This window comes from Lissotriton helveticus, chromosome 1_1 (assembly GCF_964261635.1).
Source record: "Lissotriton helveticus chromosome 1_1, aLisHel1.1, whole genome shotgun sequence".
Classification (NCBI taxonomy): Eukaryota; Metazoa; Chordata; class Amphibia; order Caudata; family Salamandridae; genus Lissotriton; species Lissotriton helveticus.
The window spans coordinates 890,317,065-890,342,370 of NC_136057.1; positions in this window are offsets into that span (position 1 = coordinate 890,317,065).

Consider the following 25,306-nt stretch of genomic DNA (forward strand, 5'->3'; position numbering starts at 1 on the left):
ACGAGGCCCGGACTGTACTCATCCGTGTGGTTGCAGAGGGTAGAGACGCAGCGAAGTTCGCCATTTGGTGTGGGCTGGATACTGTCGACTCACTAGGTAGAACGATTTCTACGTCCGTGGCCTTGAGACGCTACGCCTGGCTGAGGTCCACTGGCTTCTCCGGGGATATCCAATCGACACTTTTGGACATGCCCTTTGATGGCCGTTACCTGTTTGGCGACAAGGCAGACAATGCGCTTGAGCGCTTCAAGCACTCTCGGGCTATGGCCAGATCCGTGGGCCTCGCGGCCACCTCTCACCCACTTCAGTCCGCCTTTCGTGGCTACGGAAGGGGTGCCCCACCACGTTCCACCCAGGGCCACAGGCCGGCATAAGCTACTCAACCTCTGTGCGGCCGGGGACGTTGGACCCAGTGCTGTGGGTCTGGGGGCCAGCAGGCAAGCCAGTCCACCAGTGCCCCCTCTGCATCGGCCTCCAAGCCTTCCTAGTCTGACCTTTCAGGGCCACCAGTTGCCAGTGGCTGGCAGGATTCGCCATCATCTCCCCCACTGGCACAACATCACGTCGGACAGGTGGGTTTTGCACATAGTCCGAAGAGGCTACTCCCTCCCGTTCAAGGCTACCCCTCCCTCCATGCCACCAACACTGCATCGCATGTCGGAGGATTACTTGGCCCTTCTCCGTCTGGAAGTTGGGATCTCTTAGCCAAGGGGACCATCGAGCGACTTCCTGTGCCAGAAGTAGGTTGTGGTTGTTTTTCCCACTACTCCCTGGTGCCCAAGAAGGACAGAGGCCTGCGTCCTATCTTGGATCTCAGAGACATTAACCTCTTGTTCAAAATGTTGACATTGGCTCAGGTCTTGTCTGCACTTGACCCTGGAGACTGGATGGTAGCGTTGGTCTGGCAGGACGCTTATTTTCACATCTCCACCCTGCCAGCCCACAGGCATTACCTTCGGTTCAGGGTAGGACACAAGCATTTTCAGTTTACTGTGCTCCCCTTTGGCCTTACCAGTGCCCCTCGGGTGTTCACGAAAGTGATGGCGGTGGTCGCAGCTCATCTGCTCAGATCAGGGGTTCCAGTCTTCCCCTATCTCGACGACTGGCTGTTAAAGGCAAGTTCGCCCCAGGCTGTCGTTTCCCACCCCCAGACTACAGCGGACCTCCTGCACTCGCTGGGGTTCACTATCAACGTGCCTGATTCCCTCTCTCAGAAGCTCCTCTTCATCGGAGCAGTTCTGGATACAGCGCAGTTTCGGGCCTATCATCCCGAGCAGCGAGTCCAGGATATTCGGGCTATGATACCGATATTTCAGCTTCTATCCCAGGTTTCGGTGAGGATGACCCTGAGGCTTCTGGGAATCATGACCTCCTGCATCCTGCTGGTGGACTATGCCAGGGGGTTCTGCAGTGGGACCTGAAGTTCCAGTGGGGGCAGACTATGGGGAATCTTTCTGATGTTGCCCATGTCTCGGAGGGCACTGCACACCAAAGCAGTGGTGGCTAACAAACCTGAATTGGGTCAACAGCAGATCCCTCTCCCTTCTCCAACCAGACTTCAGTGGTGACAGATGCATCCCTTCTGGGATGTGGCAGCCACATGGGAGAGGTGGAGATCAGAGGCCTCAGGTCTCCGGTGGAGTCCAGGCTCCACATCAACCTGCTGGAGCTCCGGCCGATCCGTCTTGCACTGAAAGCATTCCTTCCGTCAAAGGGAGAGTAGTGCAGGTGTTCACGGACAACACCACCGCCATGTGGTACTGCAACAAACAGGGTAGAGTGGGGTCGTGGAACCTATGTCAAGAGGCTCTCAACCTCTGGACGTGGCTTGAACATCAGGGCATGTCCCTGGTGGTTCAACACCTAGCAGGTTCCCTGAACGCCAGGACAGACAAACTCATCTGCTGGTGCATGATGGATCACGAATGGCATCTTCACTTGGAGGTTGTTCTAGGTCTCTTTCAGCAGTGGAGAGAGCCTTGGTTAGATCTTTTTGCCACCAAAGAGAACGCGCAATGTCAGCAGTTCTGCGGTTTGACATTTCCAAGGCGGCACTCGCTCGGCGACGCTTTTCGTCGTGAAAGGAAATGCGGTCGTCTATATGCCTTTCCCGCCTGTACCACTCAAGATCAAGCGTGACCAGCCCAAGTCATTCTTGTGGCTCCGGATTGGGCAAGAGGAGTCCGGTATCCCGAGCTCTTGAACATGGCCATTGATCCTCTGATCAGACTGCCTCTTCGGGAGGATCTTCTGTCGTAGCAGCAGGGGATGGTCCTCCACCCGAACCTGATCAGCTTCCACCTACTTGCGTGGAGATTAAGCGGTGACGGTTGACAGATTTTGACCTTCCTCCTAAAGTCTGTAGTGTGATCTTGCCAGCCAGGTGTCCCTCCACTAAAATGTTACACGCCTGCAGATGGAGCAAATTTGTGGCATGGTGCACAGCAAAGGCTGTGGATCCCCTTTCTGCCCCTCTTACAGGTGTTCTCCTCTTCCTTCTTTCTTTGGCCCAGCAGGGCTCTGCTATGGGCACTCTTAAGGGCTTTCTTTTGGCCATTTTTGCCTTTCTTCGCCTTCCTGATCAGCCTCTTCTTTCCAAGTCTCCTATTGTAACTAGATTTCTTAAGGGCATTACTCACCTCTTTCCTCTTATTCCTTTTGTAATGCCCCAGTGGGACTTGAATGTGGTCTTAACCTACCTCATGTGTGCTCCTTTCGAGCCACCACATAATTGTCCTATCAGACTATTGACCTTGAAGACTGCTTTTCTGCTTGCCATCACCCATGTTCACAGGGTGAATGAGCTGCAGGCTCTTTCTTCTAAACCTCCTTTCCTTGATGTTCATCCAGACAAGGTTGTCCTTCGAACTCAACCTTCTTTTTTTCCCAAAGTTGTTACCTCTTTCAACATAGGACAGACCATCACTTTGCCCACCTTCTTCCTGCCCCCACATCCTTCTAAAGAGGAGAGGCTCCTCTGCCTGGATTCAAAAGTACGCTATCATTTTATCTGGATCGCACAAAATTCCAGGTGTGTGAACTCTTTGTTCGCTATGTGGGCGCCAAGAATTGTCGGGCCATGCAAAAATGGACCATCTCTCGATGGGTCGTCCTTTGTATTAAAATGTGCTATTCCTTGGCGAAAAAGGAGCCTCCGGTAGGACTGCATGCCCATTCCACCAGGGCGACGGCAGCTACTACTGCTTTGGGACGTGGAGTCCCACTCAGTGACATCTGCCAAGCAGCCACGTGAGCATCACTGCACATGTTCACTAAACATTACTGCCTTGATAGTCAAGTCTGGAGAGACGGCTTCTTTGGCCGTTCAGTTCTCCAGGACTTTCTGGTGTGATCTTGGTTCTCAGACCCACCTCCGGGGTTGGTATTGCTGGGGTATCTATTCTAAGGTAAGGAATCTATAACTAATAGTCTTTTTCAGATGAACAAGTCAACTACCTTCGGTAACGATATATATCTGTTATAGATTTCTTACTGCTCCACCCATCTTCCCCATTCTGCGAACTGTCTTCTAGAGTAAGGGACTCCCTTTCAGGGCCTTAGTTTTGTGCACCAGTGGTCAGTGTCTTGCATGGCTCTGCTCTTCTGGCATGGAGTGTTGTGTAAAGAACTGCCAACAGCACACAGGGGGGTGTCTAAGTAGATACTGCGACGTCAGTCCAGTGATCACGACGTCAACGACAAATGCGGAGTCTACCGATGCCACCTACCAATGTGCAGGGGTACTGCAAAAGAAATATTCTGCGGATTCAGTCTGACATCTGGGGGTAATTCTAAGGTAAGGAATCTAGAACTAAGACAAGGAATCTATAACTAATATGTCTTTTACAGAAGGTCAGTACCTTGTTCTTCAACCATTCCCTTTTAACAACGCTAATGTAATCTGTCAAACCTATCCAATCATTTGGTATTATCATCATCCACACATAGATATATCACAAACATTATTAAAAATAAATTAGAAAAATAGGTATAAAAATGTGTACTTAAAATGGCAAACCCACATAATGCCGTCAGTCCTAAGTCCAGCATTTCCCTTTTCTCCACCACTATCCCATTCTGTCAAGACCTTCCTGTTTGTCCACAAGGACAGGGCTGGACTGGGAACCACAACCGGCCCTGGCAAAGTGCTCGGCCGGCCCCCCTCCCCACTCTGGGGGGGGGGGTGTTGGGGATGCCGCTGAGCTCTTTGCTGGGGCTGGTTTTCGGACGCTTTTGTTGCAGGGCAAAAACGGCCCTGTAACAAAAACGGCCACCAGGGGTCCAAAACCGGCCCCTACCTGTGCGGCCCACCGGGGGATTGCCTAGTGCCCGCTATGGCCAGTCCGGCCCTGCACGAGGACCATAGAAATGAGGCCATACTATAACAGATAAGAGGATTAGAAAGATTTTTAATACAATAGAGTGCAGGGTGGCATTGTTTAAAATTGAATTTTCGCAAAAGGGTGAGAATGTACCTCTTTCTATATGGGGTATGAAATCCACAGAAAAATAGTATATGCAAATCAGACTGTACAGACCTTTTATCACAAGGGCATACTGGAAGATCGTTTATTGAAAAAGTATTCTTTGGAAAGCCCATCATTGGTGGAATAAAATTCATTTAGAATCTGGCTAAGATAAAAGGATGTTGGGGGGGTTTGTCACAAATATCAAATATGAGTCATTCACCCAAGTGGAAAGGGGGCATGTGAGATATAGCTTTACTGAGTTTTTAGGGCAGCTAGCATCAGCACTATCACTTGCAGCTTTGTCCAAGAATGTTTGCTTAACTCTATCCTTGGACATAGTTCTGCAGCTAGAAGGGTTAGCAAATAATCTCCCAGCCTCTCCAGCACTGATTTCACATATTGCAGCCAGGTGAACTTGTGTGCATTGTCTAGGGCCAAACAGTCCTTTATAATATTTTGAGTCACGGTATCTCTTCCAAATCGAGTGCCATGAGCATAATCGGGGCGAGTCTCACTACATCTGTGAGAAATGGGGCCTCTAGCTCAGTGTGGCAGATGTAATTCGGGAGAGCTAACAGTCTTTTATAGAAACAATCTCCTATTCTTTGCAGTTGGTCAATTGCCATGAAGGACAGTTTTTCTATTCCTCTGAGAGGCTGGATTTCAAATCGGGGGAGATCTTGAAATAGGATCTCAAATATTGTCCTGACAGGAGATACTGAATACAGCAAGTGGTATTCTTTCAAGGTTTAAGTATCTACAAATTATTTCTTGGTGGTCGCCCCATGTAGGAAAGTGCTTGAGAGTGAGGCTCTTGGGGATAAGATAGTTTCTAACGTAATATTCCCGTAGGAAGCCTAACTTTGGTATTGGGAGATTATTGATGCCCAGAGAGATAAAGCTAGTCAGCTATGCTTAATTTGGGTAGGCATTGTCCCGCGCCCACATTTGGATGACCTCTGGTCAAAATCTTTTAAACTTTATATAAACTGTAAAACCAGCTTCACTCAAATAGATCCACTTTTTCACACTGCATAGGCTGTATTGGTCACCAAAAGAATTGGCTAAAGTCATTAAACAGTCCCATCTATGTGTGAAGAGTGCTTTAGAGGAGGTTTATGATATACATCTTTTTAGCCCACGGCCACATTTTGGCAGTATGTGTTTTTTTATGTGGGGGTTCTTAAACACCTTGTTCTGCTTAGTAGTTCTTTAATACTGTTTGGTACTGATCCCATGCTTAGGGAGAAAGTTAACATATGTGAGGAGCAGTAGATTTTGTATTTTATCTTGTTAGCACTTATAGGGAGATGTAAAAAGTTGAGGCGCTGTGGATCGAAGAAGTGATACAGGTTTCTCAGCTGGATGTGGAAGTTGCTCCAAGAAGAACTAAACATCTTTGGGTGATTCTTCTGACTCAGAAACGGCCTATTATCCAATGATTACACCACTGTTGCACTGAGGGTGGTAGTATCCGTTCAGGAATACATATGTCACCCTGGTGGGGCATATTCAGTTAATCTATATTATATAGCCTGTGGCTATATGGCTGACTGTGAAATGAGAATAAAAAAAAGCACATTTACGCCAACCATGACAAATGGCTCCTAAAAACGAGATAAAAAACGAAAGCAAGATTTCTAAGGAGCCTTACCAGCTAAGAAGATTATGGCCTTTTAAAGCAATTCGGAAAAGTTGATGTGTTGCAGTGCAGAAAATTCATCGCTTTAGATTAGAGCTCTAATAGCCAGGTAGCAACCAGATATGTATCATTTATAGAATTGGTGTCTTCCATGGGAAAGAAATAGCCACTCTAACAGAGCCTCATAAAACTGATAAGCAAATCTGTGTTGAAATTGATAGGCTACCGCAGCATCTTAGACAAATTGCACCTGGGCCTAGAAGCAGTGGAGAAACTGAAGCCGCAGAGACAGCTTTGCAGTTCTACCGTTTGTAGATCATGAGTTATAACTGACTCCATGTGCATAGGGGTATCCTGTCCCGCACTGACTCAAAAGACTCATGACGGGGGTCTGGATGTCGTCACTGGCAGTGTATGCTCTTAGGAGCAAGTGCCCTCACCCACCTGAAGGTGGCATACTTCATCACTGGGCTTGCTCTTCGGGCTGGCGCTGCGAGGCCAAATGGGCCCTGCAGCTCCACAAATCAGAAAACATTGAGCAACTGAAAACAAAACTATGCCAGAAAGAAGAGAGAAATTGTAAGTATGAACATGCATCTATAGGAAATGATGAATTTCAAATAATGTAATCTAGCACACTAATTTTAGGGTAGAAAATGAAAAATATATTTCTCATTTATGTAATTCACAGATCCCACAATGTCCGATGTAGCTACCTACCTGACTTCAATTAAAGAGAAACCTTTACTAAGATACAGTAGAGTTTGTGGCTTTTCGGCTACTTGGATGCTGGAGAACTGCTGTACTTTGCGTGGTCTCATGGTTCTGGGACTCAGAAGATGCCAGACAAAACCCACAGCTGGTGGTGGAGAGTCTTTCACCTGGGTCTATTTCCAAACTGGCTGCTGCTCCTTCTCCCTTCAACTTCAAAATGAGAATCACCTGCCTGAGAGTTTGTAGCTGCCTCTTAATATGACGCCACAGCTAGTCCACCTCATGTTTTCATTCTCTTTTCTTTTCAGCTTCGTGAGGGCACTTACCTACCACATATTCCACTGTGTGATGTTGTTATGGCTTCCGGTAATAGTCATTCTTACCTTGCACAGTGGAAGACCCCAATTTGGATTACGGGTAAGGGTCCACCCTGACAAGATATATGGGTTATAACTACAGTAAAAAAAACTCAACCAATAAGAGAAAACCGTTGGAAATCTACCAAATATTATTCTAATTGATGTTATGGTTGCGCTACAACTATAAATCATACCATTGAAAATATGAACAAGCACAACAATTCACCTAATATGGCCTACCTACATAATATTTCCAAAATAGCCTTCTCTAGATCATCTGCACTGACAGGGACAATATTTTACGACTATTGGCTTTATGAAAAAAGATTACATTTGCTTCAATGGGTTGCAAATTACCCGCCATTTTATTTAATTTGATCAGCAATCTGATTTGTACAAATAGGTTGATTTAAAAACCACAGAAGGTCACAGAGCAACCTGCCTAATTAATGTTAATTAGACAGATCACAATTGTAAGACGCCCTCTCCCTAGATGCATTCTATTGGACTTTGAACAAGGAGAGAAAGTATACACAGTGACAGAATGCAACAAAAGAGTGATATTTTCAGTTTATTCAGGCCTCATTGAGACTTCTACAAAAGTCCATTTTGTATACATCCATTAGCCAACTTTCTTTTGAATAAAAAAGGTTATTGTTTTAGCATCTGTACCGCCCTCAGAGGTAGCTGAACACTACAATGTACTCCTAGAGTCGCCATTCTACAAAACCAATGATGAAAAACTAACAGCAACTAACTTCCTGTCTATATTAGTTTGAAGACACCTGGGTTGGTCAACTGGGTTGGTCACATTCGCCACTCAGGGCACAGCCGCCAACCCAGTTTCCACATTCCCAGGAGTAACAGCACAATAAACCAAGGGACAAAAACAAACCATGCAGTGTAAGGCTGGCATATCCTCTGCCAAGGCACACCTGGACGAAATTACCCCAGCCTTCATCAATTGATTATTAAATTGTTTTTATTAAAGAACCAAATTACCTTGGTTTTTGCATAAAACAATCCCTATACCAAAAATGATGCCCTAAGCTTTGTAAAAAAAAACTAGAAAAATGCATGGAATTTTTGCTGAAAAAGTACACCTTTTTTCTAAAAGGTGTACTTTTTCAGCTAAAATTGCTTGCATTTGTCAATTAAGTACAACAGTATTTAAAAACTGCAGAAAAACATTATTCTATCTTATACTTACTATATAATAAGGCACCCAATAAAAACCTAATTTACCAGTCCCAAAAAGAAAACTGTGATAGGTAATATTTTTAATATATAATTAATTTTAATTTGTTTTATTCTTTTCTCATCCTGTGAAAATTCAAATAGCCGAGTGAAATAAAATAAACATTTCACATCATTTTATTTAATTTCCTAATAGTGTAAATATACATACTAAGCAAAAGCTCAAGCTACAGCAAATTAGGAATATTACAAGTAATTTTAAAATGTTACAGTATGAAAATCTTCCATACTCAATTCCTCCTACATGCAAAAACATGTATTCTAAATAGAAAACGTTAAAAATAACACTATAGAAAGCAAACATAAATCATACAAGATTCTAAATTAATTAAATTACAAAACTAAAACTATTGCTCATCCAGCATTTTCATTTTAAATATAAAAAAATATACTTACAGCTTGGTTGCTGATGTAACCTGGAACCACAAAGCAAAATCCACACATGGTATTACATTTTAATATAAAAAAAAACTCCCAAAAATGTACTAATATAATAGTAGATGTGCTTAAAAAGCCCATATCAAATCCAAAGAATCCCTTCAAAAATCTGTCAATTATTTTAAAAATGAAAAGCTCCAAGAAAACCATCAAACTAAAATAATATGTTTACAAATGTTCCTGCACTGAAATTTCCACTCCATTAAACAAAACACGTCCTTCATCAGGAAGTCTTTTCTGAAGGTTATTTGCAACTAAAATTTAAAAAATGACATTCCTACCTACAAAGCAAACTAATTTAAAAATCACAATAACACAAAAACAAATATTGAAACATTTAGGAGTCTACCTAAAAGTATATACAATAGAAACACAAACAAATGACTAATCCCAACCACTGACTGTGAGGTGACCCGGACTAACCGCAATAGTCTGGCCTCCCACCTTCAAACACACGGCGGCCTGGATCTCTGGTTCATTCTGCTTGTAAGCTCCGTAGTTCTGACTTCCACAAGTTCGACCGGGAGCTCTTAGCAAGGCAAGCCGGCAAACCCTCACCAAATCCGGACTGGCTGAGAGCTTCGAGGGATCCCGGAAAGAAAAGCTCCAGAAGCATTCTAAGTCAGAAGGTAAAAGCTTTCACCAAGACTTACCACAAAGCATAGCCGTGCAGGGCTCCATCGCGATCGACCTGAAACTTTGACCTTGTCCCAGTCTAGCTCAACCAGATATCCCAATAGGCGCTATAGGTTTCTATGTGCTATATCTTTCAAAATTCATCTCTGGTTCCCTACATTGGAGTTTTTTTTAGTTTTGGTGTCATTTTAAAGGTAAACATATTTCCTACTTTTATAAATTGGTGTTGGATTTTTATTGTGTGTTGTGTCTTAATTATTTACTGAATTGGTGTTTTTAAATGTTTTAAGTACCTGTCTTTGAGGTTAAGCCTGCCTGCCCGCAGCTAAGCTACTAAGGGTTGAGCATAGGAACCATTTTCAAAGTCCTATTCTGAGCCCTAGACTGTGTTAGCGGCCTTATTGCCAGAGGCAGATATACATTTGTCACTACTAATAATCCACTTTCCAACACCATGCCAGGACCTTGCTTTGTATGTTGAGAAGCGAGATAGGCTGATAGGAAGTGCATTCCTCTGACAGCTTGCCCTCTTTGTGTATAAACACAATTGAGGCTTGCCGTAGGTTCTGTGGCAGCACTCCCTCTTGCCTTGCCCTAGGGACATCATTATGTGCGAGCTGAGACATTTAAACAATTCAGGTTGTAACTCGTTGAGAGCAGGGTATCGTCTGCTTTTAAGCTGTGTCGATGCTTCAGAGATCTCAGTTTCCAATAGCTCTCCCCCTCCTCTGTGTAGGGACTGGAATGTCCTGAATAAATTCTTCAAGACCGTCCACCTCCCCAGTAAATCACCAATCGATAGAGTTCCCTCAAACAATCGGCAAACACCTGTGCTATAGATTCGGGGTCCCTCCTCTGTATCCTGTTTAACCACATTTGCCGATCTTTGCGTCTCCCCAGCCAAGCCAGTAGTGTCCCACCCATGTCGCTGAGCTCGTATATCCTCTCCTGTTTTGCCCTGAATCTTACACAGGCTTGTTGGGACAGCATTCTGTATTCTTTCTGGGATTTTTTAATTCTTCGCAACAAGTCTGGGTTAGGCGATGCGACAAACTCCACCTTCCAGTTTAAGAGTTTCACCTAAATTTCATTACATTCCCGATCCCTGTTTCTCATTTACCCTATAGCATGTGCATCAGATGTCACCCAATTCTTTACTAATCTGTGAACCAGCATTCCCACACCCCTGGATTCCAGTGATAAATCTGCATATGCTACCAACGTGTATCGAGCCCAGGCAAAGAACGCACACTTATTACCCACCAGGTGAATTTCTTGGAACAGGACTATGTCTAGATCGTGTCTCATCAGGAATTTCGCCTCTATGCCACTTTTTTTATTTTTTATAATGAACTTTGTTGAGTTTCGGCCAGCAAAACCAGCCTAGATGAATATACAGTATGCACATAGGACATGACAGAATATGGTAAACTCGCTGCGCAGGATGGAGACATCTTGCGGATACATCGTAATACACAAAAAGAAGGACCACAGCCACAATTCCATAAGTAACTAAGCAAGTTGACCATGCCATTTTCCTCACACCTGCTCATGTTTCTGAGGGAAGCCACGGGCTTCAAACACGACTCATTTCTGATGCGCAAACCAGTCGACATCCCTCCTCCACTTCAACAGGGTAGAGGCCTTGGAGCAAACCAATGTGTCACAATGTCCCTTTTCGCTACCAGGAGAGTCACGCCCTCATTCCTCCATAGCCCTCGACCACCCCCAAGAGAATCAATATGGGAGAAAGGGAGACTTCCCATCCTAGCACCCCTGACAGCTCACGTCACCTTGGACCAGTAGTGGGAATATTACTCTGCATGACCACACCATGTGGTGAAAGTCCATGGGGTCGATCCCGCATCAAGGGCATGTGGGTGTGGGGCGCAGACCCTTGAGAACCCTGCATGTGCTACCATTTTGTATCGAGCTCAGGCAAAGAACCCACACTTATTACCCACCAGGTGAGTTTCCTGGAACAGACCTATGTCTGGATCGTGTCTCATCAGGAATTTCGCTTTATTCCCTTTTTATTATAACAAACTTTATTGCGTTTCGGCCAGAAAACTGGCCTAGGTGAACATACAGCACGCACATAGGACATGACAGAATATGGTATACTCGTCACGCATAATATGGTATATCTTGAGAATACATAGTAATACACAAAAAGGACCACAGCCACAATTCCATAAGTAATTAAGCAGGTTGACCCAGCCATTTTTTTCCCACATCCACCCATGTTTCTAAGGGCAGCCACAGGCTACAAACACCACTTGTTTCTGCTGCACACAACAGTCCACTCCCATCCTCTACTTCAACAGGGGTCTTTGAGACCGCCAATGCATCGTAATGTCCCTTTTCGCTACAAGGAGAGCTGTGCTTAAAAATGCATTTTCCTCCCTTGTTCCTCCGGAGCCCTCTTACACCCCGAAGAGAATTAATATGGGAGAAAGGAAGAATTCCCATGCCAGCTCACGGGTCACCTAAGTCCAGTAGGGGGATATTACTCTACATGACCACACAATGTGGTAGAAGTCCTTGGGGTCTACCCTGCATCGAGGGCATGTAGGGTGGGGCACAGACCTGCTCGGCATAAGCGAGCCAGTCAGAGGGACACAAAGCAGAGGTAGTAGGATTGAACAAGTACGAGTCTGGAGGGGGTGGTAAGTTCTCGCTGGGTCATCAGTGCATCAGAACCCACTTCTCCTAGCGGGTTCCGAGGTGGTCAAGTGAGCCAGGGGAGTTGATAACAAGTGTGCTGTAAATCTGGGATATTCCTCCGTGGCCATAAGTAGCTTGGCTTCCAGGGGACTACACTCCGGGAATGTATCAGTGGGTAGGGGATGTGCTTGAAGAGCGTGTCTGAGTTGAAGATATTTGTAAAACTGGCTACAGTCGAGGCTGTGGCTATCTTTGAGGTCTTGAAAGGAGTGCATGTGTGTCCCTGACCACACATCCCCAAGTTGTGTAATCACAGGAGTGCAAACCGCGGAGTGAGGTCACCTCCTTCAACCAGGCGTCGTGCCAGAGTAGCTTCTGTTGCATGAGTCTGGCCTCCATTACGCGTGCCGAAGTTCTATACCCCACGAAAGAAACACCACCAGGGTTATTGAAGGCAGAGAAAGGGGATTCATAAAGCATAGCCTGTATCTGGGGGAAATCATCAGTGAAAGCTCCAGGCAATAGGCAGGGTCCGACCATCCTCCATTGAACCAATCGTGGAGGACTAGGAGATGGGAAGCCAGATAGTAGAGGTGGAGATTGCTCATCCCCAAGCTACCATCATATGGCCCCCGCTGGCAATGTGCAATGGCCATACGCGCTTGTGAGCCCCACCACACGAATGTCTTGCTGGCGCCGTCCAGAATGGAGAACAAAGTTTGGGTTAAGGGGATCAGCAAGTATTGAAAGACATAGAGAAAGCACGGGAGGGTCGTCATCTTAAAGATGGTGATGTGCCCTAGGACAGTGAGGGAGAGGGTCCGCCACCTGATAAGGTCTGATTTAGCTTTCTGTACCAAAGGTTGGAGGTTGAGGGCCCAGGTGAGTTCGGGGACGACCGATATGCCTAGGTATTTCAAACTGAGATGTGGAGAAGGATGCTCCTCTGCCAGTTGAAACAATCTCTGGACGGCGCCAAGGCAATCCACACCAAGCCAGGATGCTTCCCTGAAGCTTTTCAGCAGTTGGAGACATCTGGGGCCACTCACCGCCGGACGTGCAAGATAAAGCAGCACAACGTCTGCGTATAGCGTGAGACGGTCTTCATGACCCCTACACAACAGAGCATGTGAGGCTTGGTCTGTTCAGGGGAGAAGGAGCGACTTGGCCAGTCTTAGCATCATACACACCGCATCCAGATGTTGCTGCCCTGACACGAGCAGGAATGCACAAACTTTACAGAGATTTAGTAAACATATACAGGAATCACACACAATATGTAATGAATAGTCCAACCTATGGGGGCTGATCAGCCTACAAAACCACACATGGCTTCTTGAGGTATTAGCCTGCAAACACTAAATGCGATCGTAGATGCGAAACCGTGCCAATATTAGAAAGCCTGATTGGTATCCGGATACTGATACAAGTTCACCTCGTTCCATGCAGGACACATCCAAAACAAGCGTTCAGAGAGAGACGGACAGGGAGAGTACAGATCAGAAGAGTGAGTCAAGCCGAAAGGGAGACACATCCCACTTTGGATTACATCATTAAACAGGAAGTAAAACAAAGGACTTCAAAACCTCAATTTAAAAGAAGAAGGTAGCCAGGAATAAAATTAGAAATGGCCAGGCTACTGAGGATTCTGCTTGTGAATGGGGAATGGGCAGTGACGATGATGGACAACGCGGCCAACGTCACCATAGCTCTCCAGAACCTGATGAACTTTCTGGAGGTAGTGAGCATATCACGGTGGAAACACCTATTACAAGGGTAAGTGTCTCACATCGTTTATACAAAATAAAGCCCCAAATGGAGGGGGACATACCTAGGAAAGTGAAGGGTCTCTTTTGGGAGAACCTGGTCTATGGTTGTGACATTCTTTTGGCTGAAAAGGATTGGCCAATGGAAGAAGTCATTTTACCTGATTTTTCCGTCCATGAGCCAGAATCAGTTAAAATTCATACATGCAGGAGTGGAAGTTCCCACATTGTTCTGACGCTTAGTCTGTGTCCAGCTCTTTTGCCACATTCCCCCACTTGCCCGTATGGTTCTACCCCAATCGGGATCAGGAATCAAATCTATGGACTTGGTATATGCAATTCCACCACCGCAGACTACATTTCCCAGGGGCCTGGAATCACGTGCCCAGAAACACACGCCCCAGCAAGTGTATTTGAAACTCAAGGTGGTACGGCTGACTACTCTCGCCGGTCCTCTCATACAGCTTGGGGCACCAGACCTTCGCGTGAGTACCATTACGTCACTGTGAGCCCTCTCTTACACCCCCGTCACTCTGCACTCCTTGCTAGCATTAACACGCCCGGACTCTGTTCACCCTGCCAGTTGCTTTGTCCCCGCCCCTCTGCCGCATCCTGTGTTGTTCCGAGCATACTCTGCATTCTGCGAAATCTTGCCTGTAATCCTGCCGGGCCAGCGCATTTGCCACCTCGATCCAAACCGGTATGAGGGACTGTCTTGCCTTGACCCCTTGAGAGGGGTCCCTAATTGAGACCATCTATTGGATATTAATCTAGGCACTAGCTGTTTGGGCTTTGCCTGGTTCTGGACACACATACGGTAGTGCTCCCTGCATTAGATGCAGACCTTGTACTCTGTGTCCATGACCCCTGGGGTGGCACCCCCTGTTGTTTGGATGCCATGGACAACCTCATCTTACCATAGTCCCTACAGTACCTCTCTGGGAGCTTTAACTAGTTATGCCCACCAGCGCTGCAGAGTCCCAGCGCAACATTGCATGTGACCGGGGGCCACAACCTCTGCTAAAAAATGTTCAGGGTGTGTAGATGGTGTGAGTAGCTGTTTCTGTTTCTGCTCTAACGTTTCCAGAGCGTTGCTCCCCCCTGCGCTGAGGTGGGATGTGATTCCCGGCGGCACGCTTGGTCTAAGTGGTCGGTGGTGAGCCACGCACACATTTGTACACTGCTGAGACTCTGGGCATATGATGACTCAGTGAATGCTTGCTACGCAAAGTGCCATACACTATTCAGCGTCCATAGTCACATGCTGTAGAGTCATTTCAAGATAGGAATGATGTTGTGTAACCATGTCTGCTTGTATACTTTGAGTATCGCACACACAGAACTGTATTGAAATTCACATTATATGCTCTTACAGCTGGGCACCACAAGATGGTATAAGAGCTGGGGCGCTAGGTGGCGCCAAACCAAGATGGCCGCTCCGTAGTGAGGCTCTCGCCAGATCAAGCCTTTAAACTATCCTCTTGACCATCCTGACCGGGAAAAACTACCCAGTCACCTCGCCATTGTGCCTGCGACGCTGCACCGACCACAGCGGTACCAAGAACGTCCAAATCGCCTGGCAGACGGCGGAGATATCCATCGATTTACTTGGGGGCGGACTGCGACGTCGGTCCGAGAACTGCCGAGCCGGGGCCAGCCTGCTGGGAAACTACGGGGCTTTGCGGCCTCATGGGAACTGCAGCACCAGCTAACGACGGACAGCATCGGCGCCACCAATAACCCCGCGCCAGGTTTTGCTGAATGAGGACATTCCTGCACTGTAGGTGAGCCCTCCTTAACTGAGACGGGAATTACATAAAAAGGAGGAAACTCGATAAACAAAAAAGAGCGCGAAAGTTAGAAACCGCCAGCGAGCTTAACTGGCCCGACAGCTGCAAAGTATAACGGCCGGCGCTCCACTACACATTAACTTGTCGGCTGCGGTGTTGCTTGTGAAGTTTTTGCCAAGCGCTACGTGACAGATTGCACAGCGGCCGTACATGCCCGCTCACCAACCGCGGACTCCCCGCTGCCTGCACATAGCCGGAAGCAGCCTGCACCCAGACATAGTGCTTAAGGGACCGGGAGAACATTATCAAATAAAATAGCAGTGCCCGCTCGCTCTCCTGCAGCGACCTTCCCGCCGCCCATTGCCCGCCGGTAACTGCCTGTGAACTGAATCCGCTCTGGCCCAACGTTAACATCGGCACCTGCTCCCATCTGCTGGGGGACGCGGCGGACAGATAACGGATCACCCGCCTGTATTGGAGTGAGTGCATACCTGACAAGACGTGCCCCGGCTGTTGGCTGCGCTGCTATAAGGCCACGAAATACCGGGAGAAACACATGGATTGCTCACAATTCATACTCGAGCCACCGGGGAACATATGGGACATATTAGCCACAGGTCGGGTTACTGCCGGAGGCTCCATTAGTCTGCAGCATAACACCACCCTCATTTGAGCTGGCTCCATTCACTTGTGGCGCAATTTCCCCGTATACTCATCTGCTGCTGTCCGGATAGGGGGGAACCTCAGCGGGGTGTCAGCGGGAGCACCTATTCAACAGCGACGCCGCGAAAAGGAATCTGTCCCGCAACCGCCTCCTGCTCCGACCGAGGCTGGTGGGGATGAACGGTTAGACCCATTGTACTCATTTATGTATCGTGGGGCACGCCACAGGAGTCCCTACTGATCTGAACAGTACCCTGAGTGCCACTTCCAGGTGAGGCGCTGCCCCGTCTACTCCCGGACGGCTGGACGAGGAATCACTTCACCGCACTCTGACTGCTACTGCCACAACGGCCTAGCGTACCCCACGTCGCGACATGGGCCGAAATGACGCCAAACAATCTAAAATCCCGTTTGAAGCTAAGAAAAACCCCAGAGGTGCACAGGATCCCGACAGCAGCCCTCCCGCCCTTGGACCCCCTGACGAAGACTGGAAAGCCTTGCTGATAAGCATGCAACAGAGCTTGACAAACATCGATTCCAAGATTGATACTATAAACACTCGCATGGACAGTGTGGTCACTAAGCTGGAACAACACAACACCAGAATTAAGGACGCGGAGGACAGGATTTCTGAATTGGAAGATGGTGCCACTTCTACTAGCAGACAAGTGACCCAAATGGACAGGCTACTAAAAATCATTGCGGAAAAGAACGAAGATTTAGAAGCGAGGTCCCGACGCAACAACATTCGCGTCCTGGGCCTTGCGGAGTCCACCAACACAGGGAAATGGAGGTGTTTATCGAAAATTTGGTCATCGAACTCTTTGGGAAAGAATCATTCTCCTCGCACTTAATAGTAGAGCGTGCCCACAGATCCTTAGCCGCACGCCCACCACCGGGTGCCCAACCACGTCCCATCATTGCGAGGTTCCTAAATTATAGGGACCGAGACGCGGTGCTGCGTCGAGCGAGAGAGATTGGCACCGTGGGATACTGCAACACTACGCTCTCCTTTTTCCCAGACTTCACCCCGGCGGTACAAGAAGCCAGGAGGAAATTCTCAGGAGTGAAAAAGAAGCTTCAAGATCAAGAGCTGACCTACGCCATGCTGTATCCGGCGAAATTGAAAGTTTCCTACAGGGGAAAGCAACACTTCTTCCACAATCCTCAACAGGTGGAGGACTTCCTCAAACACCACAAGAAAGACAAAACCAGAGAAGATGCTGAAAGTCATCGCTCCAGATCCCCTTCGCCTATGAATCTGCAAGAATAGAACACAGCCACTTCGGCTGCTATACTTAAGATGGGTGGTGACGTACAAGACTCCAATAATCCGGTGAGGTACAATTTAACACTGCTGCTTAACCTGGTCTATATATTTGTTAGGCTTGATCGCCCACCTCCGTCCCACGTAGAGAGACCAGGCACATGCCTGGCTCCAAGTGGGTGCAAGTAGGGAGGTGGATGGCAGGTTGGGTGCCCCTAGAACGGACCCCCGATGGGCGAACCCCACACCCTCCCTTCTGTTAGTAGAATGGAGGGATCCGTGACATTACTTTTGTTTTTAAGTTGGGGAGAGGGTGGGATTCTTGGGAATGGGTGGGTTCTAAATGCCCGGCGAGTTGGGGTTGCCGGAGTGGGTGGGGTAATGTTCCAACACGATGCTTGCATGACGGAATTGTTTATCATTCACTCCAGATGTTGGGCATGCCAAGGGGATGGATGGGGATCACGTTACACATTTGATGCCAAAAGTTATAAACACATGGATGTTGTAGATCTTTGTTACACAGTTTTTCTGACAGAGATATGGGAGACGTAGCTGAACCGCAATCAGCCTCGCAGTTCCGGGTGGCCTCCTGGAATATACGTGGGTTAAATAACCCTAGGAAGAAGAGACAGATTTTGGGATATCTGGACAGACATGGGATATTCATTGCTATGTTGCAGGAGACACATTTGATGCCAGGCGGATCCCCCTCATTCGCTTCCAAATGGGCAACGTGCAAGGCGTTCTCACAATACTCTAATTACGCTAGAGGGGTGGCAATTCTTGTGAAGCGAGGGACACAATTCACTCCGGCTGGAACCGAGGTAGACTCTGAGGGGCGTTATTGTATGATCTGGGGGAAATTACACGCACACACAATACTGTTTGCATGTTACTATGGCCCTAACACAGATGACCCGACTGCCCTTCTCACACTGTGGGGGAAAATACAGGCCCTAGGGATAGCTCACGTGATACTAGGGGGAGACTTTAACACAGCTCTAATACCCGTACAGGACAGATCATGCCCGCAAGCCTCTCACTACACTAATACTCAACGCTCGCTATTGGGAATAGTGAATGAACACCGCCTGGTAGATACGTGGCGACACCTACACCCCACTGCCAAGCAAGGCACCCATCACTCAGCATTCCACTCCACATGGGCCCGCCTAGACTATATATTTGTGTCGGCTGGACTGTCCCCATGGGTAATCAAGGCAAGTCACCTGGCGCGAACGTTTTCTGATCACTCACCGGTCCTTCTTACCCTACAGATTCCCCTTAACATGGCCCCTTTCCTGAACTGGCGCCTGAACCCCGCACATCTTACTGACCCTGCCTTTGCTGCTGAACTAGAACAAGAGATCACAGAGTTTTTTGAATGGAACGTTAACTCAGTTTCTAGTCTCACTATGGTTTGGGAGGCCTTCAAAGTGACGATGAGAGGGAGTTGTATGGCCAAAGGAGGGGGAGTTCTCAAGGTATTGCGAGCAGACATACGCAAGCTAGTATTAGAGATCCGACAGCTGGAACGGGAGTTAGCTCGGGGAGACAGGGACCGCGCGGCTCAGGCTCAGATTAGAGAAAAACTGAACGAATACTCTGAATTGGCAGATAAAGAATGCAAATTTCTGGGTAAGTCCTTCACGGCTCGAATATACGGAGAGGGAGACAAACCGGGTAAAGCGCTTGCCACCGCAATCAGAGCCCCTAGGTACCAAAATTATGTCCCTACTTTACTAGACAGACACGGCACACCACAACGAGATCTCACGAAACAGCTCCAAGTGTTAACTGAACACTACACCTCGCTTTACACCTCACATAGAACTGACACACTCAACTTGCAGGAATACCTGGATGACACCGCTATTGCCTGGCTGGGACCGTCCCAGCAAAAATTCCTTCATCATGAGCTCGAACTGGATGAGATCAAAGATGCAATCATGTCCATGAAGTCCGGGAAGGCGCCGGGATCGGATGGCCTACCGATCGAATTTTATAAATCCTTTATACATGTACTAGCACCCATACTGAAGCAAGTCTTTTACGCCGCGCTAGAGGAAGGCTCACTCCCGCTCACAATGCGAGAAGCACTAATCACATCACTGCTGAAACCGGGTAAGCCACCAGAACATTGCGACTCATTCCGGCCTCTCTCATTGTTAAATACAGACAGTAAGATCTTAGCTAAAATTCTCGCTACGCGTCTCAACCTCCTTATGGAGCGGCTCGTTCTTCCAGATCAGGCGGGGTTCGTCCCGAACCGCGCCACATCTCATAACCTGCGTACTTTGCAAGCAGTGCTGCAAGATATTAATCCCAATTGCGAAGCTGCTGCTGTGTTCCTGGACGCCACAAAGGTGTTCGACTCCCTGGAGTGGGACTACCTTCTTACACTGCTCGAAAGGATGGGAGTCCCCTTTAACTTTTTAGACTGGATCCGGCTATTATATTGTAAGCCCCGGGCTACAGTGCTGCTCAACGGAGCCCGCTCTGCTTCTTTTGAAATTCAAAGAGGTACCCGGCAGGGCTGCCCATTATCCCCGATACTATTCGCGATCGCCATCGAACCCCTAGCCGCTAAACTCCGACAGCACCACAAACATCGCTCCCTCATTTATCCTGAACGGCAACTACTGATCGCATTATATGCGGATGACATGACCCTCTATGTAGACAAACCACAAGAAAATCTTAATCCCTTGCTGCGCGAAGTTACCAAATTCGGGGCTATAGCGGGGATACAGATAAACTGGACGAAATCGGCTATGTTCCCCTTGACTGACAAGACCAAGAAGTTTCCTCTGGACTACCCCCTCGTGTGTGAATCTGATGAAATAAAATATTTAGGAATCAGGATCACCAGAAATCGGGAGGCCCTTATCAGAGCAAACTATGGGACGGCACTAGACAAACTGACAGACAACGTAAACAGGTGGATACACCTTCCACTGTCCATGGCAGGCCGCATTTCTCTTGTAAAAATGGTGGTCCTCCCCAAAATGTTATATCTTTTTACTAATATACCGTATAGCCCTGGCTCATTATTCTTTCGCGCCCTCGACTCTCAGACGTCGCGCCTTATCTGGGAAGGCAAACAGGCCAGACTCAGTTTGAAGACCATGATGCTGCCTTACCACCAGGGAGGGTTTGAAGTTCCGGGCTTCCGAAAATATTATGACTGTGCCCAAGGACATTTCGCCTCGTACTGGCTCCATCCCCCCCCATTCATGGCCCACCTGGCTGTTGAAGATGGGTACATGAGACCAGAAAAACCTTCGGGGTATCTCTTCATTGCAGTCAGTATGACGGACAGGGACCCGACTACAGTGGACTGTACCGTCAGGGCCTGGAAACGTATTGCAGAATATATGGGAGTGCAATTCTTGTACTCACCTTTGATGGTGCTGGCACATGATCCCAGAGTGAGCGTCGCCCGTGAAGAAATAGGATGTAAATTCCTTGCCAGACTCGCTATCTACACCTGGGGAGATCTTTACCTCCAAGGTGCTTTCCGCACGGCAGCGCAACTTTTTGGAGACAATTCCCCCACAATGATGGATACTTTTCTTTATGTTCGCCTCCGGCAAAGCATCAAATCCGTCACACCCAACTTCCCGGATGAGCCGGAACTTATGGCGCCTCTGCATTCCCTGCTACAGGCAGATGCCCCGAGACATGTGGTCTCTATGTTGTATAAACATGTTCAAGCAGCTCCATCCCCACCCCCCCTCAGAGCCAGGCACGACTGGGATGCTGACCTCAACGATCCTATGACGGATGAGCAATGGGAGATGAGCTGTTCTCACACGCACGCCGTAACCGGAAACGCTCGCCTTAGATTACTACACTATAAATTCCTGCACCGGCTCTACTTCACACCTGCTAAATTACACCGTCTGGGTCTCAGAAACGACGATCGATGCCTCCGATGTGGTAGTTCGGGTGCAGACTTCATACACCTGGCATGGGAATGCCGAGCGGTTGCCTTGTACTGGATAGAAGTGTTTGAGGCTATATCGGTAATGATTGGAGTACCCACAGACCCTTGTCCTAAGATAGCCCTACTCGGACTTCCTAACCCGGCAATAAAGACACACTGTAAATTTTATGCACTAAGCCTCTTATTGGCTAAACGACTGGTGGCGTGCAGATGGGGCAGGGGACGGGCGCCTAAATTTAAGGACTGGCTTAGCAACATGTCTACTTGGCAGGAACAACTTCACAGTTATTCTGACCTCTTACCACATACATCACGCCCCAAGGACCTATGGGGCCCCCTCACTACATACCTACTGCAGTCACAAACTGATGAGGGGTCAGATGAGGAAGATAACGGAGGGATGAACGTCAGTAACCGCACCACCGCCCCCACACCCGGGCCCCACTCCACTGCACATTGGAGAGATATGATTCCTGTGAACACCCTCTAATTACCCTCCCCCTTCTGGAAACTACATACATTAGACCCTGCAAGAGAGGACACACAATACACCGACCGTGACGCCTCTAAGCACAAAAAGCCAACTGCACGGAGAGAACGAATTGCGAGGCTGCTAGCACTCCCCTTTAGGATTTGACTCAGCACGGCTTGTCTCACTCCGAGAAACGCTTACTGCAACACACCCATGGCATGACACAACATCATACTCTCTGACTGGCACTAAAAGTTACACCTTCCCCGAAATTGAGTTATGTTTGAAGGATGTGTAACTGCACTGCCGGAACTGCCCGGCATTACACACTGGTATAGGACAACCAACTTGCACTCCACACTACAAGCTCCATCACGCCACATACTCAGCATGGTGGCTTCCATTGGGGAAGGAAAAGTATATAATGTGTTGCACAGTTGATTGCAAAGTTAAAAGCAACCTCAGTGCATTGTTGTTCATAAACTGCATTTTGAACATGTAGGTACTATGAAATCTCCTCTATGGCCCACGTCTAGATACATCGCGGCCGGCCCGAATGGGTTGTAGGCGGCATGCTGTGTTAGCTATACACCCCCACCGGAAATACGTGTACATCTTCATAAGGAATGTCATGGCTGCCGGCCCACGGACGTGGGTTGTAGGCATTGAGCAGTGTACCATGTGTTACTTACCAATAAAGGTTTTAAAAAATAAAAATTAAAAAAAAGATGGTATAAGAGCTTGGAGAGTACATATGACTGTTTTGCACATTTGGTAAGTTTGTTTTTGATCGATTGAAGCACGGATGCTGCAGGTAATGGGCTGACGAGGCCATGTATCTTTAACATGCTCTTTTCTCCCACAGTTCCACGAGCCCCACTGAAAGGAAGAGGGACGTTAGATGACGGGCCACACAACTTCAGTGGTGGCTTGTATTCTTTATGTTATATCTTATTATTTATCACGATTTGTATAGTGACTGTTGTTGTAGGTCCTGACGAATGCCTGTTGGCAGAAGCATGTTGACCGTATAAGACCAGGGTACATCTATTGGCGCCCTACTTCCTCTTGCATTTTTATCATGTCGCTGTCACCACTTAATAAACTTTCAGTGGATCCAGACAGTCATTTTTAAACCACACTTTCTTGCTCTCTTGCATTCTGCCCCTCACTCGCCTATCTGTTAACGCTCATCTTCTGAGAAAACATTTCTGCTCCTCACTTTGGGGAGTCGTAGCCCACACCATGTGTGAGGAGGGAACCCATATGATGAAGCATGTCACCTAACGGTGAGTGAGGGTTCTCGTCCTGAGGGATCTCTCTCCCCTCTCATAAATTTCTAGATAGCACTCGTCCTTCTTGAGTATACAGTATATAGTTCCTTTCCGTCTGACTTTTTCCCCCTCGGTTTACACTTGGCCAAAGTACTTCTGTGTGATTTAAATAATCCTTTGTTTTCCATAATGAAACCCGATAATTCATATTGTCTAGTATTAGATTATGATATTTACCTGCTTCCACACACACATTTGCAGTAAACAAAATGCACACAGTGCCACGCTAATGCATTACATTGTGCAGAAGAAATACAAAACAGCACAAGACATCTCAAATGGATTTTTCTACCAAAATATAGCACCTGGAAGCAGATATTTGACAGTATTCACGGCGCTATACTCTCAACGCCAATTTTGTTGATTACCCCAGGGGTATAAGAACAGTCCTGGGTTATTTTCTATCTATGTGACGGACTGAATTAATGGAACATTTGTCCAGAATGAACCACAAAATCCTTGGGTTTGCTAACCTGGGTTACAAATTCAATTTAAAAAATGCCCTTCTCAGTGTCCTATTTCTAGGGTACGAGTTGTCGAGTGAAGGCAAATGCCTGGTGGCACAGTTTTTAGAAAAATGTGCACTGCTCCTATCTTCAACAACTCTGAAAAGACTACAATCCATTTTAGGATTCTTGAACCTTGGCAGGACCTACATTTTGGATTACACAGGAAGGGTAAACCCTTTCTAGGTCTTAATTAGACCTGATTTTTCAGTGCACCACTGGACACAGGAACATACTGATATCCTACGTTCTGTGCATGCGGACATGATAGCTTCCAAACATTCACCTACACGTCTCAACATGACTAACTGGTGATCCACGTAGTTGCTGGAACAACCGGGTACACTTACATCACTTTCAGTGAAGGTGATACAATCCCTAAGCATACAAATCACATTTGCACATGAACGCAGAAATGCTTTTTGTACCGACTGAAAAAATACTCACAGCAGCACATACTGCTGTAGAGAGACAGAGAGAGAGAGCACTAGCACAGGGGAAAGGCATAATTGTTGTGATCCCGGTACCGACCCTAGAGGCGGTTACAAAGGCAAGCATCCCGAATGCTAAAGTACTGCATCCAAGATGAATTCAATGGGCTAACTCTCTCACTGCAACAGATGTAGATTACTGATTTGATTCTACATTACAAACACAATCGTTCCTGGAATATGAACAACAATATCCTCTACCGAATTAAACCAATGGATCTGCCCAGCCAGCCGTATGAACAAAACTGAAATATTCCCCAGCATGCCCAATTGTAAAAGGGGGCAATCAGGACAGAATTTTTTTTCCTGGAAAAACACAGGCACACAGTCTCTAGCAGACTTTACGGCGAAGCTGCCGGAACTAAAAGCATTGATAATGGCATCACAAAATACGGATCATGAATTCCCCACACTCAGAGTGTGTGATTTATTTTACTGTGTCCAGTCCTATTACGAATATATACACTATTGGGGCCAGAATGGATTGAGGGATTCCAAAGGCTGCACAGTAAAGCACAAGATGCTCTGGGAAAAAGTGGTGAAGCTAAAAGAAGGCCTGCCATGGGCTCATGTTATTCATACATTGAGTCATCAATGTGTTGAAGTTCACGTTGAAGGGAATTCAATGGCGGACGAAGCTGCCAAGGCTCCATGGTAGGCTAGGGGGCTTACAGTGGCACTGTGAGCTAGCTGGTCTATAGGCCAACATATCATGCAGGGTGTCTAGAATCAGTCTTGACACCAAGCCCTTAGTTTATAGTGTCCGAACAATGTGATAGTCCTACAGATTGGTAGGAACTACACAACAGTAGCCCGCCAGAGGTGCTTAGCTGCCTCGAGAGAGTGTAATCGGATGTCTCACAAACCAGACTTAACTGCCGAG